This window comes from Vicia villosa, unplaced genomic scaffold (assembly GCF_029867415.1).
Source record: "Vicia villosa cultivar HV-30 ecotype Madison, WI unplaced genomic scaffold, Vvil1.0 ctg.002187F_1_1, whole genome shotgun sequence".
NCBI lineage: Eukaryota > Viridiplantae > Streptophyta > Magnoliopsida > Fabales > Fabaceae > Vicia > Vicia villosa.
The window spans coordinates 19,591-24,978 of record NW_026705862.1 but is presented as its reverse complement, the minus strand read 5'-3'; positions in this window follow the sequence as shown (position 1 = coordinate 24,978).

The following is a 5,388-nucleotide window of genomic DNA, read 5'->3' as shown; positions in this document are numbered from 1 at the left end:
TCGTTCCTAATTCTGGAAAATTTTAAGAAACCAGAAAAGTATCATACATTTCTAAACACGTCCTTAAACCTAATTCACCCCATCTTAAGTTACAATCTATACTTATAAACCCAACCGAAAATGCCAACTTCGTTGATGAAACACCAAAGAATTATAAATAGTGGGAGACAATACCTATTTTTTTTTTATGTACAATAAAAAATCAACACCAAATGAAACATGCTCAACAACTTCATAGACTTAGGATGTGTCCAAAATATATCAACAATAACATTTGTTTTCTCCATATTTCTAGTCCAGTAGATGTATTTCTCATCATGTATTAGTTTCAACAAATGATGTATTTCCATGAATGCACCTCTGGTTGTAGACTGGTATATAGATCTTGCCTTATATACATGTGTTGTACTCTTCCGGTTATTAGGATTTCTACCTTTCAAAACGACAACTATGAACCTCGGCGCCATGTTGTATTTTGTCATTTCGTTCATAAATTATTTTTCATGAGGTTTTAAACGACCTAATATATCATGACCCAAAAAATGCTTAGCTAGTTCATGATTGTGAATACCACATCTAACAGTTACCTTCCAACCAATACCACTTGACACATTTCTCAACATAAATGAAAATTTCACTCTTCTACTAAAAGTGTCTTGAGAGGAATTTTGGTTCTTGTAGTTTCATTCTTTCTCATAACCCATAATCAATTTATCTTTCCTTCTTTTGAACCCATTTGCTATATTAGAATGAATAGTAACAAGAATAATACCATGGTGTTTCCCAATAGATTGTGTTAATGATAACACCTCGGTTCAGGAGGAAAATATTTATCAATTAAAACATATAATGAAAGATTTATGCCAGAAATTCCATAAGACGATTAAAAAATTCAAAAGATAAAAAAAAACATATGCAAGTAAAATATATAGCTTCAGTGGTGAAGAACTGGATAAAATTTGTAGAAGAACCATCAACCTTAGACGCAAATAAGGAAAACATGCTTAATTGAACTACCATATTTTTTAGGGAGGCTAAAAATTCAGTATATACTGGATTTTCAAAATATTTGGGAAATCATTGAAAGTTTACAAATATATAGGCTATTTGCACGTTACTAGATGTTTTAAAAACTTATATCAATTTTTTTAAAATCTGATAAAAAGCGAGTTTTTCACATGTATTTGTTAAAAGTATATTTGATTTTTTAAATGTGCTACCATATTTTTGGTTTCTTTTTGGTTCTTTGAGAGTAATTTTTTTAGCCAACCGTTAAATTGAGATGGGGTAAATAATGAAAATGACATTTTTGTCAATTGAAAAATTCAGGGTGTCAAGTACAATAGCCAAGGTTCCATGTTAAATTCTCCAAATTGATCGCGGTCATTACAGACATAGTCCACAACAGTTAAAGTGAGCAGAGAAAGACCCATTACAGTGATTTTTTTCAGGTGAACACTTTTGTACCCGTTATATCACTTTTTTATTTTATTTTTAAACAAATTAAAATTTTAATTAATTTTTACTAAAAAGACAGATATCAAACTAAAATTCATAGGTATCAATGATTTTTTTTCAATGTGTTAGTATCTATTTACTCAAATCTGTCACTAGGTTAAATGTGATACCATAACTCAACCTTCTACTAAAGGTGATCTTGACATTAGGAGAGCTAGACCTGTTATTAATGTTTCCATGGAGCATCATACACATGACGTTCTATTGCTAAAGCAGCCGATACTTTCAATCCGGGATTTATCATTAGAGTAGGGAGAAGGAACATTTTTATTTGGTATGATAAATGACTATCAAATGGTAGCATTTGTGACAAAATTCCTCCGTGGATGAGCATGGTACTCACTTACATATCATGGATGTTTGCAATTATGGTACTTGAAATTTTGACATTATCTCCATCCATCTTCCTCAGAACATAAAAATAGAGATAACTAGTGTATTTACTTGAAATTATGGTGTTTAGATCACAAATGTCCTAAGAGATGTCGAGACAATGATCTCTAAACAACACACAACGACAATGTATACAAAAACAGTGCAGAAACTTAAATGAACACAAGAAATTGTTCACCCAGTTTGGTATATAACAATACCTACTTTGGGAGCTACCAAGCCAGGGATAAATCCATTATGTTAGTATCAGTTAGGAGTACTATGCAAACAACCTCCGATTCTCACGTAAACAACCTCCGGTTCTCACGTAAACAATCTCCGACTTACAACCTTCTCGCCTAATCACTACTCGTTCTATACTTCTACCTAAGACTCACCTAGGTATGAGACCCTTCTCAATCCCCCTCAATAACAACCGTGATAATCAGTTTCAGCAACTTCGAAGACACAATCACTCAATACTTAAAAGCTTACGAGTGATCACAAAACTTACAACTTAATGAAAACGTCCAACTCTTCTATCAAGAATGATATTAAATAGGCTCACAAAACACAAGAATGCACAAACCCTAACACAAACTACAATGTAAGTTCCACTTCCCAATTAGGTCTGTTGGTTTCTATTTAAATCAATCTTCTGGACTGTATTGAGCCTTCAAATCGCAGTAGGGTACTTTAGAAAACACTCCAAAATCTTCTACATGAAGATATGACTTCAATCATTAGTTTCCTAAATATTATATATATTTAGAAACTAATCATACATCTTAAAAACAAAGAAAATATCTTATCCCTTAATCAAGAATGACATAGAATTGCCCAATATTCTGCAACTACAACTTAAAACAGACTTCAATAGATCCAGTTGTACCTAACAGACACGATGTCGGACAATTCTGCATAGGGCATCTTACTTGACATATCTCTTCATTTGAAGTGAATAAAACATCTTGTTCAACATGTTCCCATAAATTAGTTTTACCAAACATAATGTCAATCATATAACATAGAGAATTAACACTACTAATGACGACTCAAACGATATTCTTATTTGGGAACTTTTAATATCAGATACTTATTTTACCAAATCCACTTATTCTTGGTTAACTTTGGAGTCCGATCCACCTCAAATTTAGACAATAACTTGATCTTGGATTTGGAACCTTAAGTTACCTGAAAATATTCATCATTTTGTTTGGATCATCATGCACAGAAATTTATCTACCAACTATACACAAATCACTCATCACATGTCAACATATGTCTCTTATTATAGGTGTGTCTAGCTAATGAAACCATCTTACACACTCTTAGAGATTACCCTGAGGCCATACAAATTTGGAACAATTTCAATTTTCTATCTCACATATATTTTTATGATGATGATGGTATATATATAATTGGATGAAAATTAATGTGGTCGCCAATCATGGCCCTTTGTTTCTTATTTGTTGTTGGAAGATTTGGAAATCTCGTAATGAAGAATCCTTCAAAGATAACAATCACTCTCTAGAATATTTTTAACCAAATAACTACTCTTTTACACTCCAACAAGTAGGCTTTTGGTAGTTCTAATTAGATACCAGCCCTTAGACTTGTGTCTTGACACCTTATCCCAGAGAATGTGATAAATGTCAATGTAGTTGATAGTTCCATTAGTAATCCAGTATCACCCGACTTTGGTGGTCTTTTGAGAAACTCTCCTGAAGGTTGGATCACAGGTTTTGTCGAAAATTGTGGTTTCACTTCTAATATTAATGTCGAGCTTCAAGTCATTTCTCATGACCTTGATATTAATTGGAATAAAAAATGTGATTTGCGATTCTGGCTCTCAAACGGCTCCAAATTTTATTCAATAGAGTGTGCCTTCTACTCATCCTCATGCGCCCCTGGTTGATTGTATCTAATCTTTGATCCATAAAAAGTGACAACTTATCCTTGTTAATACCTTACGCGAAGGGAATGCTAGTACTGATTGACTTGCTAAATTAGGAGTTTCGCTTTTTTAAGAACCAAGAATGTATACTGATTGTTCCTCTTCTTTAGTTATTATCCTTTTCAACAAACTATATGTGAATTCAATTTCCAAAAGCTTTATTTTATGTTGTTTTTTTCCTTGATAATAAAACTGCATTGGATATAACTCCCTACATACATTGTAATTATGCTCAACCCGAATAATTAGTTTCATTATTTTACACATAAAAAAATCCTTAGAGAAATGATATGATGACACTTAAAATGACAATTACATGTATCCTTTGTTTTTTTTAATATTTTTTACTTGCCTTGGTTTGTTTGTCACTCTTAAAATGTCTGTAGAGAATATCTCAAGCCACCCCTTGATATTTTTAGACACCTAGCGAAATTTCATTTACGTCCTCTGCTTCCGTAGATGCACATCAGGAAGCACCTTTTTTTTCCGTCCAAATTTGGATTTTTTCGGAGGTGCATCTACGAAGGTGGTTTATAATGATAAACGTTGGGAAAAATTCAAATTAATTAAGTTCAGGGAATGTTTCATAGATACATTTCCGGAACGTCTTTACGCTATAATGTTCCGTAGATGCACCTACAGAACCTTCTGCTATATGTTAAACCAACTATAAACTTTGATTTTTTTGCAACAGAATAATACATCAGAATATGAATCCAGTATCACAATTAAAATAATAATAATTAGTTTTATATAAGATTGTATTTCTTACGGAAAAGAGAGTACTGGTTTGGATAAGATTGTGTTTTTAAAAAGGTTAGGTGCATGTGAATTAATAGAGAAGGGGAAACATAAAGGGACGGAAAGAATCTATCAGTTTGAATAAATCCAAACAACATTAACCAACCACATTAACCGTATAAACCTTATAAATGAGTGATAAGTGAGTCAAGGAGACACAACTACACTAAATCAGAACACTATTTCTCTACATACAAATAGAAATCTAATAATTGGTATGTGAATCTATAATCACAAACTTATCATAGGATGAAGAATCTTTTTATATTAGTGGAGAGACTTTTAATTCTATTTGATTTGATTGTGTAAATATATAACACCACAATTAATCTGTTTTTAAAACTGAATATCACAATTAAAATAAAAATCACAATTAGATACACTTACAGAAGAAACCAACGTTGATAAAAAAATACTTCGGAATATACATCTACGAAAACAGATGAGCCATTAAAAACCACAATTAAATGGTTTCAGAGATACCCTTACAAAAGAAACCAACGTTAATAAAAAAATATTTCTAAAGATACATCTACAAAAACAGATGAGTCATTTTGAAAACGCACTTGATATCTAAAAACTAGGTGGGTGTAATAAGAGTTTAATTATGGTGTATAGATACTATGTAGGTAATTCACTGTCTCAACTAGGGGTGGCAAAACGGGCCGCCTGCCCCGCCCGCCGCCCGCCCCGCCTTATGCCCGCCAAAAAACGAGCGGGGCGGACATGCCCGCCAAGTA